Genomic DNA, 19767 nt, shown 5'->3' with positions numbered 1-19767 from the left:
ACTGATGGGCCCCACTTACCGGCCACTTACCGATCGATCGATTGCCCTGTCTGCTACCAGTTCTGGAACTCGGGGAATCTAGCAGGAAACTCCCCGTCCGGGCCACCAGTTGTGCCGCACCGATCACCCTGACCAGCAGGGAAGAAAGACTAGCACACCAGTTCCTTCCAGCAAGTTTACTCAGGAGCTGTTAGTTACATGAGAATCAAGGGTGTGCCCCCAATGCTCTGTGAGTGCTGCTTAAATACCCTTCGTAGGACTGCCCATGAGCACATACCACGTCTTGCACTATCATTGGCTATAGCCTCATGACAAAAGATCAGACCACTGGCAGGTGCAACCCTCTTGCCAAATAAGGACTTGTTTACTCCTTAGCAGAAGAATGGCAGGCACCATCTTTAAGGCGCAGCAGCAGCAGCAGCGCTCCACAGGTGGTAAAGTGATGGGTGAGGAAGAGAAGCAGCAGGCTTTGTGCACTATAAGGAGATAAAGATTAGGAGAAGCAAAGGCCATTGGTGTGCTTGCTCCTTCGGAGATGCTGAATTTCATTGACCATCATTAGAGCCATTGACCATCAAGTACCAATGAGCCAGTGCCTTCTTCCTTTGAAAGAGCCACCCACTGTGTGAGTCTCTTTGACTCCCAGAACTCCATCCTAGCCCAGGAAGTAGAGCAATGCCTGACTGAGTAGAGAATCACAGCTGACTCAATGTGTTCTGCTGTGCTTACTTCTAATCACTGGTGTATTTGCTAATCTCTTTAGTTGGTTGTGGTGGTGGTGGTTCAACCATATGACAAATTTTCTGTGCTGTGTTTAACTTTAGCCAGGGATTTATTTCCTTCGAAATCTTTGTTTTGGACAAGCACTTTACCGTCCTACCTATCAAAAGATGTCATTGCTGACAAAGCACAATGAGAAATGAATAATGGAGCGATGGGAGAGACAGAGAAGGAGAACAGTTTGTGCACTATGAAGAGAGGTAAGACTGGAGACACTGAGATGGTGAGGAAGAGCCTGATATGTGTAGCCTGGGCTGCCACCTGAAGCCACAGTGAAATCTGGGCTAGTGCTGTCACCAAGGGCCAGGTTTGGATCCATGATCCTGAACCAGCAATGATCTGTGTCTGTGTCCTTGTTACTACCAAAGGTCGTACAGATGGTCCTGGTCTGGGCTGCTGCCTAGGTCCATGTAAACATCTGAGTTCTGAGCAGGACTGGCTCCTGTACCTTTGCCTGGGCAGCACAGTAGAGCTGGCCTTCTTGGTGGGGCTTTGGAAAGCCAGCCTGAGAGTGAGCAGAGGAGAGCTGGCTGGCCCAGCCCCTCACATGCCCTTCAGTGGCATGGGTGGGGACAGATATCCTCTGTAGCTCGTAGCTTTCTGAAGCAGACTGAAGACCTGTCCCCACACCTTTCCTGGATAGTGTGAAAGAACTGACTCCTAGGGCCAGAAAGCAGGAGAGCAGGGCCCGTACCTCACCTAAGCAGCATTGTAAATGTGTCCCAGATGGCATGGGTATGCGAGAGCTGGTTGTCCTAATGGCATGGGTATGCGAGAGCTGATGGGCAGACCAACTCAGCAAGGACCCAGGTCCAAATTGAGGACTCTGAGTTAGAACACCACAACATCTACTCCATCTATGAACTGCTGGAGCATATGAAGAGGCCAATATTGCAGAACAAACCCTGCAGGATCTCCATGACACAGGATAACAACAGGATATCCAATGGTAACTGTGGCAGAAGCCAGAGACTAGAACCAGACCAATGGCTCATTGCAATAAACATTCACATGCAAAGAAATGTACAAAGGCTATAATTGTATGAAACACCCTGGTGAGATTCTTGTTATGTTTTGTTTGAGGGGAGGAGGAACTTGCAAGAGAGGAGGGCAGATATAGAGAGTGGAATATATATTAAATATATATTTTCCTTTGACCAAATTTGGGAGTTTGAGAAAACCCTTGAGTACAAACATAAATATTTAGAAGGTAGTTTGACAAATATCTACCAAGCAAAGCAGAAGCAATAGGAATAGTACAAACCAGGGTATAGGACCTTTCTATTCCATGCATCTTTGACCAGGTGCATGGTATCAGATATTCCTTCATGTTTTTGAGCAGCCCTCAGATGCAATAAAAATGCAGTTGACTCCCATCATGGTCATGTCAAAACTGCACCCGTTGGCACATCTTGCCAGGCAAATTGGTATTATAGCATATAAAGTCTATAGCTGGCTTTTTCTTCCTGAATACTAATCCTGTGGCAACTTAAACAAAAAGAAGGAATCTCTTAGCTCAGTTCATAATTGTTCTATATCTTATATCCAAAGCATTGTCTTCAGCTCTAGGGTTTTCTTTGCTAGTTCAGTTGGGAAAGCAGTAGCAATAGCAGCAATCAATATTTGGTGGTGGTGGTGGTGGGGCTTTCTTGGTTTTCTTGGCCAACAATCCATAGAGAATTTATCATTTAATAACCTATAGCTTCTGGGGTAAGTATTGTCTGTAAATGCAGGGTAAAGTGGTGATTTCTTTAAGAGATGGCTAGGTAGGTAAAATGGACTGATTCCTTTTTTTGAACATTGACTCATTGCTTTTTTATGGCATTGAATTGATCACAAGAACAGGTGTTAAAATAATTTTGTTTTCTTTAATTCAGTCTCCTGTCTTGTTTTCTGTCACATGGCCTCTCTTGCCTATAATCTGGCAATGTAAAACCTCCTTTATATATGGTATAGCCTATATTATGGAATAGCCAGAAGGCTCCTGCCATTACAATTGAGCCAAATAAACTTGTTTTCTTATACATTATTCCACATTAAGTCCTTTGTTAAAGGAGTACAAAATGGACTGAAATGAAGGAATTGAACAAAGCTAAAGGAAGGCATGCTTACTATCAGTGAGTGGTGGAGTTACATCTACTACCTCCAAAGTCCAGGTTCTTTTTTGTGCATGTGTGTATGTGTGTGTGTTTATGGAATTCTTTTTTTCCTTTTTTTAATTAGATATTTTCTTTATTTACACTTCATATGATATCTTGTTTCCCAGTTTACCACCCCCCAAAAAAGAAAAAATAAACAAAAAACAAAAACAAAACAAAACAAAACCTTGTTACCTTTCCCCCTCCCCCTGCTTACCAACCCACCCTCTCCCACTTCCTGGCCTTGGCATTCCCCTATACTGGGGCATAGTACCTACACAGAGCCAAGGGCCTCTCCTGCCCTTGATGACTGATCTACTAGGCCATCCTCTGCTATGCATATGCTGCTGGAGCCATTAGTCTCATCATGTGTGTTCTTTGGTTGGTGGTTTAGTCCCTGGGAGCTATTAGAGTACTAGTTAGTTCATACTGTTCTTCATCCTAAGGGGCTGCAAACCCTTCAACTCCTTGGGTCCTTTCTCTAGCTCCTTCATTGGGGACCCTGTGCTCAGTCCATGGATGGCTGTGGGCCTCTACTTCTTTATTAGTCAGGTACTGTCAGAGCCTCTCAGCAGACAGCTATATCAGGCTCCTGTCAGCCAGCACTTGCTGGCATCCACAATAGTGTCTGGATTTGATGATTGAATATGGGAAGGATTCCCAAGTGGAGCAGTCTCTGGATTGTCCTTCCTTCAGTCTCTGCTCCGTACTTTGTCTCTGCAACTCCTCTCATGCTATTTTGTTCCCCCTTCTAAGAAGAACCAAAGTACCCATACTTTGGTTTTCTTTCTTCTTAAGCTTCATTTGGTCTGTGAATTGTATCTTGGGTATTACAATCTTCTGGGCTAATATCCACTTATCAGAGAGTGCATACTGTGTTTGTTCTTTTGTGATTGGGTTATCTCACTCAGGATGATATTCTCCAGACCCATCCATTTGCCTAAGAATTTCATAAATTCATTGTTTTTAAGAGCTGAGTAGTACTCCATTGTATAAATGTACAACATTTTCTGTATCCATTCCTCTGTTGAGGGACATCTGCGTTGTTTCCAGTTTATGGCTATTATAAATAAGGCTTCTATGAACATAATGGAGCTTGTGTCCTTATTACATGTTGGAGCATCTTCTGGGTATATGTCTTAGAAGTTAGCTGTAGTCTTTGATTTCAGGAGGAGCTGCAGTGGGCTATTGTCTTGCACCACAGGTGGCCTGCTTCAGACCTGGACTGTCAGTTCGTTTTCAATTCTCAGAGCTCAGGCAGAGGAACTCTGTTAAGTTCCTTGCAGGCATTCAGGCAGAACAAAGGGAGCCAACAGCTGGGTCCTCAGGTAGTATTACATCCAGTTACTGGAGGAACTGCCAAACTGATTTCCTGAGTGGTTGTACCAGCTTCCAATCCCACCAGCAATGTAGGAGTGTTCCTCTTTGTCTACAACCTCTCCAGCTTCTGCTGTCACTTGAGTTTTTTAATCCTAGCCATTCTGACTGGTGTGAGGTGGAATCTCAGGGTTGTTTTGATTTGCATTTCCCTGATGACTAAAGATGTTGAACATTTCATTGGGTGCTTCTCACCCATTCAGTATTCCTCAGTTGAGAATTCTTTGTTTAGCTCTGTACCCCATTTTTAATAGGGTTATTTGGTTCTCTGGAGTCTAACTTCTTGAGTTCTTTGTATATATTGGACATTATCCCTTTCACAATAGTCACAAATAATATAAAATACCTTTGTGTGACTACAACTAAGCAAGTAAAAGATCTGTATGACAAGAACGTCAAGTCTTTGAAGAAGGAAATCGAAGAAGATCTCAGAAGATGGAAAGATCTCCCATGCTCATGGATTGGCAGAATTAATATAGTAAAAATGGCCATTTTGCTGAAAGCAATCTACAGATTCAATGCAATCTCCATCAAAATTCCAACTTAATTCTTCACAGACTTAGAAAGAGCAATTTGCAAATTCATCCAGAAAAACAAAAAACCTAGGATAGCGAAAACTATTCTCAACAATAATAGAACCTCTGGTGGAATCACCATCCCTGACCTTAAGCTGTACTACAGAGCAATTGTGATAAAAACTTCATGGTAGTGGTACAGTGACACACAGGATGATCAATGGAATAGAATTAAAGACCCAGAAATGAATCCACACACCTATGGTCACTTGAACTTTGACAAAGGAGCTAAACCATCATCCAGTAGAAAAAAGACAGCATTTTCAACAAATGGTGTTGGCTCATCTGGTGATTACCATGTAGAAGAATGCAAATCGATCCATTCCTATCTCCTTGTATAAAGCTCAAGTCCAAGTGGATCAAGGACCACCACATAAAACCAGATACACTGAAACTAATAGAAAAGAAAGTGAGGAACAGCCTCGAGCACATGGGCAAAGGAGAAAATTTCCTGAACAGAACACCAATAGCTTATGCTCCAAGATCAAGAATTGACAAATAGGACCTCATAAAATTACAAAGCTTCTGTAAGGCAAAAGACACTGTCTGTCAATAGGACAAAACAGCAACCAACAAATTGGGAAAAAATCTTTACCAATCCTATATCTGATAGAGGGCTAATATCCAATATATACAAAGTCCATGTTCTTAATGCTGTCTGCACTGTCTCTGTAAGGTTGCCTCAGTAAGGCATTTCTCGAACCACGAGTGTGGCAACTTGAAATTAATTCTTGGTTTGACATTTATGTCTCCTGAGTCACATGATGGTGTACATTACCATGTTTACTGGCATTCTATTGCAATTTACAATCTCAGAGTCTGCAGCTTAGCATCAGGAAAATTCTCTGTATGCAAACTGCGAAAAGTGGTGAGCTTAGTTCTGCTCTAAGGTTCCTAGTGCTGTAGCCACTGAAGCTATAGATCATTGGATGAAAGGTTTCTAGTCACAGTCCCATCTAGATCAGATTCAGAGCTTGGATTTTTGTCAATCTTTTTGATCTCAAACCTATCTGGATATATTTATTGCCGGTTAATCATTTTCCTTTAGGGAATAGAAGGAATTTGAAGAAAGTAAAATGTAGTACTTTAGAGTAGTGCTATCATATCATATGCAAATAGTAATACTATGACTTCTTCCTTTCCTTGATATCCTTTAGTTGTCTTATTGTTCTGGCTAGGATTTTCAGCTTTTTCTGCTTGTGAATACTTATACATAAATTCCATTGATCAACATGTCTGTTTCTGTACCAATATCATGCAGTTTTTATCACCATTGCTCTGTAGTACAGCTTGAGGTCAAGGATGGTGATTCCTACAGAAGTTCTTTTATCATTCAAGATTGTTTTGTTTATCCTGGGTTTTTTATTTTCCCATATGAAGTTGAAAATTGCTCTTTCAAGGCCTACAAGAAATTTGATGGGGGTTGTATTGAATCTGTCAATTGCTTTTGGTAAGATGGCCATTTCACTATGTTAATTCTGCCTATCCATGGGCATGGGAGGTCATTCCATCTTCTTCAGTTTCTCTCTTCAGGGACTTGAAGTTCTTGTGATATAGATCTTTTACTTCCTTGGTTAGAGTTACACCAAGATACTTTATATTATTCTTGGCTATTGCAAAAGGCCATTTTGCTAAAGTTCTTTATCAGCTGTAAGAGTTCTCTGGTAGAATTGTTGGGGCTGCTTATGTATAATATCATATCATCCTCAAATAGAGATACTTTGATTTCTTCTTTTCTGATTTGCATCCCCTTAATCTCCTTTACTTTTTTTATTGTTCTGGCTAAAACTTCAAGTACTATAATGAATAGATAGGGAGAGAGTGGACAGCCTTGTCTTGTCCCTAATTTTTAATAGAATTGCTTAAAGTTTCTCTATATATAGCTTGATGTTGTGGCTTGCTGTATATTGCTTTGATTATGTTTAGGTATTTGCCTTATGTCTTTGATTTTTCTAATACTTTTAACATGAAGGGTGCTGGATTTTGTCAAAGGCTTTTTCAGTATCTAATGAAATGATTGTGTGATTTTTTTCTTTAAGTTTTCATATGGTAGATTACATTGATGGATTTTTATTTATTGAAACATCTATGCATCCCTGGGATGAAGCCTACTTGATCATGATGGATGGTGTTTTTGATGTATTCCTGGATTTGGTTTGAGAGTATTTTATTGGGTATTTTTACACCAATGTTCTTAAGAGATATTGGTCTGAAGTTCGCTTTTTTTGTTGAGTCATTGTGTGGTTTATGAATCAGGGTAATTGTAGCCTTACAGAATGAATTAGGCAGTGTTCCTTCTGTTTTTATTCTGTGGAAAATTTGAGGAATATTCATATTAGTTCTTCTTTGAATGTCTGGCAGAATTCTGCATTAAAACCATCTGGCCCTAAGCTTTTTTTTTTTTTTTCAGACTTTCAATGACTACTTCTATTTCCTTAGGTGTTATAGGACTATGTAGATAGTTTACCTGATCTTGATTTAATGTTGGTAAGTGATTTCTGTCTATAAAATCATCCATTTCATTTAGAGTTTCCAGTTTTGTGTAGCATAGGCTTTTGAAGTAAGACCTAATGATTCTTTGAGTTTCATCAGTGTCTGTTGTTATGGTTTTTTTTATTTTTTATTTTGTTAATTGGGTACTGCCCTTCTGCCTTTTAATTAATTTTCCTAAAGGTTTACCTATCTTATTGATTTTCTCAAAGAACCAGCCTTTGGTTTTGTTGATTCTTTGATTTGATTGATTTCAACCCTGAATTTGTTTATTTCCTCTTGAGTGTGTCTTCTTCTTCTTCTTCTTCTTCTTCTTCTTCTTCTTCTTCTTCTTCTTCTTCTTCTTCTTCTTCTTCTTCTTCTTCTTCTTCTTTGTCTCCTCCTCCTCTTCTTCATCCTTCTTGTTTACTTTTGTTTTCTACACCTTTCTGATGTACTTTTAAACTGTTAGTATGAGAACTTTCTAATTTCTTTGTGAAGTCACTTAATGCTATGAACTTTCCTCTTAGCACTGCTTTCATTGATGTCTTATAAGTTTGGGTATGTTGTGCTTTATTTTCATTGAATTATGCAGTCTTTAATTTCTTGCTTTATTTCTTCTTTGAAATAAAGAAGAAATTAGGTTATTGAACAGTGAGTTGTTCAGTTTTTATAAGTATCTAGGCTCTCTGTTGTTTTTGTTGTTGTTGAAGTCCAGTTTGTGGTAGTCTGATAGGATATAAGGAGTTATTTTAATTTTCTTGTACATGTTGAAGCTCACTTTGTGACTAAGTATATGATCAATTTTGGAGAAGGTTCCATGAGGTGCTAAGAAGAAAGTAAAAAGTATAATCTTTTGTGTTTAGATGAAATATTCTGTAGATATCTGTTAGGTCCATTTGATCCATAACCTCTGTGTTTCATTAATTTTGTCTTTAATTTCTGCTTCAATGACCTGTCAATTGGTGAGAGTGGAGTTCTGATGTCTCCCAAGATTAATATGTGGACTTCTGTGTGTAATTGAAGCTTTCATATTTCTTTTATTAATGCTTAAGTTCTTGCACTTAGGGAATTGAGATGTCTTCTTGGTGGATTTTTTTCTTTTAATGAATATGAAGGGTTCTTCTGCATGTCTTTTGATTATTTTCAGTTGAAAATCCATTTTATTATATACTAAAATGGCAACTCTGGGTTGTTTCTTGGATCCATTTGCTTGGAAAACCTTCTTCTAGCCCTTTACTCTGAAGTAATGTCTATCTTTTTTGCTGAGGTATATTTCTTATATGAAGCAGAATGTTGATCCACTCTGGTCACTATATTCTACTGTCTTCTATTGATTGTGTTCTTAAGCTAGCTTTTAGACATATGGTTGTCCCTAGTGTTGGCAGGCCCAGTAGTCCCTAATGGGAGCAGACCTCTGGGGCTGCAGGCAGAGCTGGTAGTCCCTTATATAAGTAGATCAGTAGGATTATAGGTAGAGTTGGAGGTTGTGGGCTTCTGTCCTGGCCAGTAGCAAGCTTCCAGAAATGCAAGCAGAGTTGTGACACAGGAAATGGAATGCAGAGGGAACAGAGCTGGTTTGCCAAGAGGGGGCAACAGGCAGAGAATTGGATTAGTGCCTTACCTGGTGATCCCTGATAGTTTCACACAGGCTTTTGGAATTGTGGTTAGAGGTGTGGACCAAAAACTGGAGTGCAGAGGGGATTTGGCAGACATCACAGCTGCTGGGCTTGCTGAGGGGAGGGGTTTGGGGATTAGGGACCTCACCAGGTTGCCCCAACAGTAGTATACCTCCAAGGATTCACTTGGACCTTTGACCTGGGGAAATGAAGTACAGAGTTACCAGACACTGCTGGGTTTGTTCATAGGGGCCAGCAGGCAGGGAACTGGGGTAGGGATCTTATCTGGTGGTCCCTGATGTCTGCAGGCTTTTGGAATTGTTGTTAGAGGTGTGGATCAGACCAAAAGCTGGGGTGCAAAGGAAACAGCTAGGAACATTTCCTCCCCCCAAGAGGCTGTGCCAAGTACTGGAAATAGGATTTATTTATTTATGATATGAGATAGTGGTTGCTAATATGAAGAGCTTGATAGCATCTCAGCCCATTAAAAAATTCTTAGCCTAGAATATCAGGAGTCAGAATAGACGATAATCAACTGCAGGCTCAGCTGTTTATGTTTATTGAGGAAATTGACACACATCGGAGAGCATTTTCCTGATGGTTTATTCTTGATAAATAGCATCATGTGTTAAATGATGTTTGATATTCACAGATGACTGAGCTAGATCTATTTTTATGCTTGGAAGCTTTCTGGTTGTCTGTATAACCAAGTAGTGTAATTGCTGTACTATATTAAAAATAACTGGCATCAATACATCGGACAGTTTTTCTCATATAAACTTGTCATCTGAGTATTTTCAGAAATAAATTTGAATAGCCATATGTATGGAAATTAAGAAAGTAATAGCTATGCATATGGGTACAGAAAATTCAATCTCTCTATCAGCACAATATCTATTATGGCATTCAAAGTATATTTTGAATGTCTTGGCCTTTTGTTGTATACAAATCTTTAAGTTTTGATTGCATGCTTTGTCTGTTAACATGAGAAATTAAAAAATCTGCTAATTTATAAGCACTATACATATAGAAGTACTTCCTTTCTCAGGTCTTCCTTTTTCTCTGAGCTACACATCTCTTAACTGCACCAACTCTGTGACAGATGTTATTGTTTTAAATCATAATATAACTTAATCATCTCTCAGTATTTGTATTTGTCAAATGAAGTGCATTTGAACTAACCTATAGATACTGGGAGTATTAGATGATGATTATTAATTTTATAATATGGAATATTTCACTCTGATTAGTTTTCTTTTTTAAAATATTTAGTTGTTTGTTTTGTGTGAGTACACTGTCACTGTCTTCAGACACACCAGAAGAGGGAATCTGATCCCATTACAGAGGGCTGTGAGCCACCATGTGGTTGCTGAGAATTGAACTCAGAACCTCTGGAAGAAGAGTCAGTGCTCTTAACTACTGAGCCATCTCTCCAGCCCCCTTTGATTAGTTTTAAGTTAAATGAGAAGCAATGGAATTTTCATTATGGAATTTCATTATGGAATTTTTATGAGTTTTTGTTATAAGTCTACCTCTGTTGAGAGCTTTTGGTGCCGCTTCTAGGAGTTTGGCATTTGTCACTGGGCTCTGAAAAGAAAGGAGACTTAGACAAGAATAACAGTGGCCATGGGGTTCTGTTTACTATTTTGCTGAATTATTTCCTTATGTGATCTTTTTGCTTATTACTCTGATTAATTACTTTCTAGTGTGATCTTCATGTTTAATACTTCATTTAATTACTTTGTCTTTCATCTAAGAACTAACCATGTGCTTTGGCTGTACTTAGAATGATATAAAAGCAGACTGGGAAAGAATAAAGCAACTTCAGCCTCAGTATGAACTGGAGGCACGTTATAATTTTGTCTAACTTTTTCTTTTTCAATCTTCACTCCCTTGCTTGAGACCCTGTTGACTGACTGAGCTGGCTTGGTCATTCTTCTACAACATACCACTCTATAACTTCTTATCAGCCCTGATACCCCTCTTACTGATCCACTCCCAAAAAGCTTATCTTTCACGTCACAGGCAATCATTACTTTCACTTTTATTCTCCTCTCCATTAAGATCTCCTTTCTTCCTTTTATTAGCTTACACACACACACACACACACACACACACACACACACACACACACATACACACACACACACACATATATATGTCCATGAGCTCTATTGCCCCACCAAACTATCAAAACATGTTATGTTTTCTGAATCTGGCTTGCTTCATTTAATATAATGATTTCCATATCATCCATTTTTCTCCAAATGACATTATTTATTTCTTCCAAGGCTAAATAAAATTACACTGTATACATGCACCACATTTTTCTTATTCATTAATCTTTCATTGGGTATCTAGTCTGATTCCATTTCCAAAGTATTTATAATAGCTCAGCAAAATACATAGATGTATAAGCATGTCTTAACAGGCCTTTGGGTATGATAAAATAAGGAGTGATATATCTAGGTCATTAATGTTTGCCAAACCTCCATTCTGATTTCGATGGTGGCTGTACCACTTTCTGTTCTCATTGTTAAAGAATGTAGCTTCATCCCCACCTCTTCTCTAGCCTTTGTTATCATTTATTTTTAAAATGTCATTATTTTTATATATGTCTTCTCAAAGAAATATATTTAAAATATCCTTGCAATCTTCAACTATCTGAGAGGTCTCATCTAAGGGTGTTCGTTGAGAGCCTGTTGAAAAGGAACATTGGTGTGGCAAGTCTGATGGCCTGAGATAATTTATCAGAACCTACATAGAATCACAAGCCCAAGTTATCCTCTACGTTTCACATGTGTACTATGATATGTGTGTGCACATGCACATATTAAAGACACACACACACTCATGCACATACACACACACACACACACACACACACACACACACACCATACATGATAAAAATACACAGAAGTAAGAATCCATTGCATGATGGTTTAAATTGGAATAGTCTCCATAGATCCATAGAGGATGTCACTATTAGATGGCATGGTCTTGTTGAAAGAAGTATGTCACTGTGTGGGCAGGCTTTGAGGTCTCATATACTGGAGCCATGCCCATTGTGGCTCAAATTCTCTTTATGCTACTGTGAATTATGAGTAGAATTCTCAACTCCTTTTGTAACATCATGTCTGCCTGTATGCCATGTTTCTTGCCATGAGAATAATGAACTAGAACTCTGAGAGTATAAGCCAGCCCCAATTAAATGTTTTTCTTTATAAGAGTTGTCATGGTCAGGGTGTCTCTTTACAACAGTAGAAAGACTAACATGGAAGATGGTGTCAAGAACTGGGCTATTGCTTTGATAGGCCTGAGTATGTTAAGATGGTGCCAAGAACTGGACTATTGCTTTGATAGGCCTGAGAATGTTTTGGTTTGGAGGAATGTAGACTTTGTTACTTTGGGTTAGAAAAATTGGGGTTTGTAAAATTGGGCCCCAATTAAAAGTGTGATAGTACACATTTTTACTCCCAGCACTTGGAAGGCAGAGTCTGGTACATTTCTTATTTGAGGCCAGCCTAGACTCCAGAGCATGTTCCTGGACAACCAGTGCTTATGCTAGGAAGTGAAGGCAACCATCAAATCCAGAAAGCTACTGAAGATGTAATTGAACAAAGGGGTCATGTTTCAGATCCAGCAAGCAGCAGAACTTGGTGACTTCAGTCATATGCTTCTGGCTTTGGAGTCAAATATAGAAGAAAAGGGTTACGGAACCACCCTCACAGACTAAAAAAAAGCTGCTCAGGTAAGGTGTGTGGCAGAGGTGTGTCTCTGTATAGAGGCTCAGAGAGGCCATTTCATGAAGCTATGAAGATGAGGCCTGGATTTTTGGAGGACACCAAAATTTTGAAGATACGAGTGCTGTGGCATACCTGGTAAGGTGAGCTGCAAATGAGTATGGAACCAGCCAAAGAGAGAGAAGTGTACTGCAGTCAATGAGTGTGAAAGAATTTGATGATCTGAAGAGCACTTTGACATTGGACATGGATATGCAGAGTTTAGTATTTTTGTTTTGTTTTGGTCCAGTATTTTCTCAGTATGCTCCGTTTCAGAATGGTAATTCATATCCTATACCATTGTATGTTGGAAGTATATATCTGCTTCTTCATTTTGATTTTAGAAAGAATTACAGTTAAGAGATTGCAGGACACATGTTCCACCATGTTAAACAACCAGAAACTGGGAACAACCCAGATGTCCCTCAGCAGAGGAATGGATACAGAAAATGTGGTAAAGCTACACAATGGAGTACTACTCAGCTATTAAAAACAATGAATTTATGGAATTCTTATGGAAATGGATGGACCTGGAGAATATCATCCTGAGTGAGGTAACCCAATCACCAAAGGACACACATGGTATGCATTCTCTGATAAGTGGATATTAGCCCAGAAGATCAGAATACACAAAATACAAACCACAAACCATAAGAAACTCAAGAAGAAGGAAGATCATAGTGTGGATACTTCGTTCCTTCTTAAAAGGGGAAACAAAATACCCATGGAAGGAGTTGTAGAGACTGACTATGGAGCAGAGACTAAAGGAAGGACAATTCAGAGACTGCTCCACCTGGGAATCCTTCCCATATTCAATCATCAAATCTAGACACTATTGTGGATGCCAGCAAGTGCTGGATGACAGGAGCCTGATATAGCTGTCTCCTGAGAGGCTCAGACAGTATCCGACTAATACAGAAGTAGAGGCTCACAGCCATTCATTGGACTGAGTACAAAGTCCCCAGTGAAGTAGCTAGAGAAAGGACCCAAGGAGCTGAAGGGTTTGCAGCCCCTTAGGACGAACAACAATATGAATTAACTAGTACCCTCAGAGCTCCCAGGGACTAAACCACCAACCAAAGAATACCCATGGTGGGACTAATGGCTCCAGCAGCATATGTATAGCAGAGGATGGCCAAGTTGGTCATCAATGGGAATAGAGGCCCTTGGCCCTGTGAAGGTTCTATGCTCCAGTGTAGAGGAATGCCAGGGCCAGTAAGTAGGAGGGGTTGGGATGGTGAGCAGGTGGAGGAGGGAGGGAAGGGGGGTTTGTTTTAGTTTTTGTTTTTCTATTTTATTTTATTTTATTTTGTTGGAGGGGAACCTGGGAAAGGAGATATTGTAAATAAAGAAAACATCTAAAAATAAAAAAAAAAATGGAAAGAAAAAGAGATTGCATCAGTCTCAGTAGAGATTTTGTGCTTTTGACTTTTAAATAAGGTTGAGATTGTTATAGACTATGAGAACTTTTTAAAGTTAGACTGAATGCAATTTCCATTTTGGTATGGCTACAAACCTATAGGGGTCAGAGAGAGGAATGTGGTGATTTGAAGAGGAATGCCCTTTATAAGGCCATAGGGAACAGCACTAGTAGGAGACTTGGACTTGTTGCAGTAGGTGTGGCCTTGATGGAGGAAGTGTGTCACTGTGTCAGCCTTTGTAGTCTTATATGCTCAAGCTAAACCTAGTGTAACAGCCCCCAGTTGCTGCCTGCAGATCAACAGGTAGAACTCTCAGCTTCTTCTCTAGCACCATGTATGCTTGCATACAGTCATGTTTCCTACCATGACTATAATGGACTGAAATTTTGAAACTCTAAGCTAGCTCATATTAAATGTTTTCTTTTATAAGAGTTTCCATGGTATTAGTATCTAACTGAGATACTTTGGAAACCAACTTATAAATTTATTAATGCATTTTTCTTTTTAAAATTTATATTTTTGTTCATTTTATTTTATGAATATTTTTCTCTCTTGTGTAAGTTTGTTTGCCATGTGTGTGTTTCTGGTTCTTGTAGACTTCAGAGGAAGGCATTAAATCCTCTGTAACAGGAGTTACAAGTAGGTGTATGTCACTGTGTGGGTGCTAAGAATCAAATCCAGGTCTTCTACAAAACTGAGTCATCTCTCCTGACACCAATATAGTTTATTGTAAGTAGAAATGACAGCCAAGAGAACTCCTCAGTAAATTTAACCAACCCTATATGCTGAACAGTAAATGCAGCTAAACGAATATGTGAAAATTCTGTGTTTTAATGTTAAATTTGTCCAATGGCTCTTTGGCAGTTTACCACTTAATCAATGCTGCACATCAAGATTGTGCCACATCTTTATTGTGGAAATAGTAGAATCTAAGTGTACAGATAACTCACATTCTCCATACCAGTATTTGTATCCTGTAAGCTAGGGTGGATATTTTTAGTAATTTATAAGGCATAATATCCAAGTGAAATAACTACAAAATAGTTTAATGGCTTTTAATTTTATTTTAGCAAAGTTCTAAAGCTTACATTTTCAGTATTAAAAAAGCATGGCAGTAGCCACCATCAATTTTCTTCTTAGGGAGTAATAATAAGAGCACTTTGAACGAAGTCAGTGAAACTGTTGGACGCGTAGGCCACTTGCTAATTTCTGACAACTGAAAGCTGAGACAATTGGACATATAAAAATTATATAAAGGTACCGTAAAGGTCACTTTCCAGTACAAATGTTTCACTGGAAAGGTTTCTTGTGTTTAGAGCTCAGTTGGAAATGCCAAATGATTTACTGATGAATGATGGAGCATTCATTGTGATTAACACTGAGAGACTCTTGCACATTAAAGAAAGTCAAGAGACAAGAAAGAAGCCTGGACAAATTGTCTAACTTGCAGACTGATGTCAACTAGACAAAAGTCCCATTATCAAGCTGTAGGGAAAATTACAAGAAAACTCTTTACATAGTTCTGCAGAGGATATGGGCCCAGTATAAAATAATAGGGCTCAATGTAATATACATCTATTTTGTTCTACAAAGTATTTAATGGCTATTTTAAACATAAGAATAGCTAAACTTTAGTGCACATTTTCTGGAAAACTCAAAAGATAAGTATGTTATCTTTTCCAAATGAGGATTTATTTTTGTCATTCTTTTATCAAGAATGAGGAAGACAGAAGAATATGAAACTTTTTTAACTTGAATCATCTCTGGCTTTAGATCAACGGCTGGGTTACTTATATCTCAATTCAATTCATATAATGTTTCTGGGTTCTGATAAATAAGGTCTCTCAAAAGCTATAAAGATAACAATGAGGCTGTTTATTTTAAGCTTTATATTTATTTACTGCAAAATAAAATAAAAATAGTCTCAAACATAAGGAATGATACCTGCCTATAATTCCAGTATTTTGGAAGCTTGTAGCAGGAGGATCATAAATTTTGTGCCAAATTGGGGTACACAGTAAGAAACTATACATTGAGGTACTATCTCAAACAATAAAAACACAAAAAAACCTCCATAGAAATGGGAATGGGTAAGCATGGAAGTGGTCTACTGGGGGGCTTAGGAAAACTGATCATTCTTAATGTGGCTCTAAGTATTGCTGGAACCTTTAACAAAAACCGAATTCTACAATTATTTGTGCTATGCTCGCGGAGTCAGAGGAGCGTGACCGAGCTGAGGCAGTGTTTTTAGAACTCTGTTAAAATCCCAAGAATCACTGTGCTGTATGGGCTCACAGAGACTGAGGTTGCAAACGCAGGGCCTGCATGGGTCTGAAAAGGGTCCTTGGTGTTTACGTTGTGGTTGTTAGCTTGTTGTTTTTGTGTGAGTGGGTGTGTCTCTGACTCTTTGACCTGCCCTTGGGACGCTTTTACACCTATTGGGTTGGCTTTTCCAACCTCAAGATGTGGGCTTTTGCCTTTTCTTATTGTATTTTAGGTTGCACTATTTGGTTGCTGTCTCTTGGGGGCCTGCTCTTTTCTGTTAGGTTAGAAAGGGGTAGAGAAAAGGGGGTGTGGGATGAAACTGGGAGGAGAGGAGGGATTAAAAACTCTGGTTGAGATGTATTGTATGAGAGACAAATCTATTTTCAAAAGAAAGAAAGAAGGAAAGAGAGAAAGAAAGAAAGAAAGAAACAAAGAGAGAAAGAGAAGGGAGAAAAGAAATGAATCACTATGCTAAATGAAGATCCCAAAAGAGCTGGTCCCCTGGGGCATGGACATCCTTTTCACATCTACAGAAATGGGCTAGGATTCTTGATGCCACTCTCTTCTGCACATAGCCTTTCAATATCGCACCACTGTGACCTTTCTGTACTCAAAGCAGAACAAGATTTATTTGATTTCACAGCAGGATGGTTTTTGAATCTTGTGACTTGTTTAGAAAGAAGAAAAGAGGTTTTTGTTGTTGTTGTTTTGTTTTGTTTTAAATAAAAACCAACCTGCAGTCAGTCACAGTAAGGCTGTTTGGAGATGCTGCTTGTAACTCTTTGCTTCCCATTAAGAGGGTTCTTTTGCTGAATGTGAAGTTATACTTCTCATCCTCTGTCAAGGTAATGAGATTTTTGTTGCTCATATACTCAGACTTGAGAAACACTCAGAGTATTAAGATATTATAATCTCTGTCTGAGAAAAAAATCTATTCTTGCTGTAATCTAATAATGCAGAGTCATAGCTACAAAAGAAGAGAATGGTTTGTTGTTTCCATTTTGTGTAAATTCAGTGAAATTATTCCCTAAGGAGTGTAAAACAAGTTAGTGGCAATAAAATGTAATTTCACTTTGATGATCGTTAGCAATTTTAAGTGTTGGATAATGACACCACAAATGTTTATAAAGCCACAACACCTCAACAATGTGGTCGACCTGAGAAAATCCCAATGGAAGAAAGTCATTAGAGGTGTTTGTGAACATGGTTCCTGAATGGCTTCCTCATGCATAATAGTAATTCTTGGAGTAGCAGCCACCATAGCAGCAGCAACGATAGAAACTAGTGGTAAAGGATAAAAAACAAAAACAAAAACAAAACCAATATGGTCATGCACCAGGTACAAATACTCTATGTACTAATGTTCAGGATCAGAGAAGAATGTTCTTCCTGACTACCAACTCTTAAGGCTTGTTTCTTTGCTCTATGAACAAACCGGTGTTATTTATTATATCAACAACTATTTTTGGTATAAATTCTTCCGAGCATGAAGTCCACAGTTTGTAAGAGTCTGAACCTACTTTACAACGTTTTCCCTTTGATATCATCTTGACTGTTGGGAGAATCTCCTTGACCCTATACTTGATAGTACAGATTTATACTTAGTAGATAAGTTCAGATCTCTTCTCTGGAGATTAAGAACAATTCTATCTCCACTCCACCCCCACTCCCTGCAACAGGTTTGCCATCAGAACGCAAGTGTTGTGAAAGCCACTGCTAATTCAAAGCAAAAATGGGAAAGGCGAAGACTCACATTAACATCGTTGTAATTGGACATGTAGATTCCCGCAAGTCCACCACAACACGTAGATTCCCCGCAAGTCCACCACAACTGACCACCTGATCTTCAAATGTGTTGGAATTCACAAACGAACCATCGAAAAGTTTGAGAAGGAGGCTACTGAGATGGGAAAAGACTCCTTCAAGTGGGTCTTGGACAAACTGAAAGCTGAGCGTGAGTGTGGTATCACTATTGACATGACATCTCCCTGTGGTAATTTGAGACCAGCAAATACCATGTGACTATCATTGATGCCCCAGGACACAGAGACTTCATCAAAAACATGAATACAGGTACATCCCAGGCTGACTGTGCTGTCCTGATAGTTGCCACTGATGTTGGTGAATTTGAAGCTGGTATCTCCAAGAACGGGCAGACCCGTGAGCATGCTCTTCCGGCTTACACCCTGGATGTGAAACAACTAATTGTTGGTGTCAACAAAATGGATTCTACTGAGCCACCATACAGTCAGAAGATATACAAGGAAATCGTTAAGGAAATCAGCACCTACATTAAGAAAATTGGCTACAACCCTGACATAGTAGCATTTGTGCCAATTTCTGGTTGGAATGGTGACATGTTGGAGCCAAGTGCTAATATGCCTTGGTTCAAGGGATGGAAAGTCACCACAAAGATGGCAGTGCCAGTGGCACCACGCTGCTGGAAGCTTTGGACTGTGTCCTGCCACCAACTCATCCAACTGACAAGACTCTTCGACTCCCCCTCCAGGATTGCGGGTATTGGAACTGTCCCTGTGGGCCAAGTGGAGACTGGTGTTCTCAAACCTGGCATAGTTGTTAACTTTGCTCCAGTAAATGTAACAACTGAGTCAAGTCTGCTGAAATGTACTGTGAAGCTTTGAGTGAAGCTCTTCCTGGGGACAATGTGGCCTTCAATGTAAAGAATGTGTCGGTCAAAGATGTTAGACGAGGCAATGTTGATGGTGACAGCAAAAATGACCCACCAATGGAAGCAGCTGGCCTCACTGCTCAGGTAATTATCCTGAATCATCCAGGCCAGATTAGTGCTGGCTATGCTCCTATTCTGGATTGTCACGCAGCCCACATAGCATGCAAGTTTGCTGAGCTTAAAGAAAAGATCAATCATCGTTCTGGTAAGAAGCTGGAAGATGGCCTCAAATTCTTGAAGTCTCGTGATGCTGCCATGGTTGATATGATCCCTGGAAAGCCCATGTGTGTTGAGAGCTTCTCTGACTATACTCCACTTGGTTGTTTTGCTGTTTGTGACATTAGGCAGACAGTTGCTGTGGGTGCCATCAAAGCTGTGGACAAGAAGGCTACTGGAGCTGGCAAAGTCACCAAGTCTGCCCAGAAAGCTCAGAAGGCTAAATGAATATTATCCCTAATACCTGCCACCCCAGTCTTAATCAGTAGTGGAAGAATGGTCTCAGAACTATTTGTCTCAATTGGCCATTTAAGTTTAACAGTAAAAGACTGGTTAATGATTACAATGCATTGTAAAACCATCAGAAGGAAAGAATGTTTTGTGGACCATTTTGCGTGTGTGTGTGTGTGTGTGTGTGTGTGTGTGTGTGTGTG

At 39.4% G+C, this 19767-nt stretch overlaps 1 pseudogene; it reads left to right on the top strand.

The window, feature by feature from the left end:
- Window positions 1-18160: 18160 nt before the first annotated feature.
- On the top strand, window positions 18161-19568 carry LOC116083349 (annotated as a pseudogene).
- The last annotated feature ends 199 nt before the right edge of the window (window positions 19569-19767 follow it).

This window comes from Mastomys coucha, unplaced genomic scaffold (assembly GCF_008632895.1).
Source record: "Mastomys coucha isolate ucsf_1 unplaced genomic scaffold, UCSF_Mcou_1 pScaffold8, whole genome shotgun sequence".
In the NCBI taxonomy this organism is placed as follows: domain Eukaryota; kingdom Metazoa; phylum Chordata; class Mammalia; order Rodentia; family Muridae; genus Mastomys; species Mastomys coucha.
The sequence above is the reverse complement of the archived record's forward strand: the minus strand, read 5'-3'. Positions and strand labels throughout refer to the sequence as shown.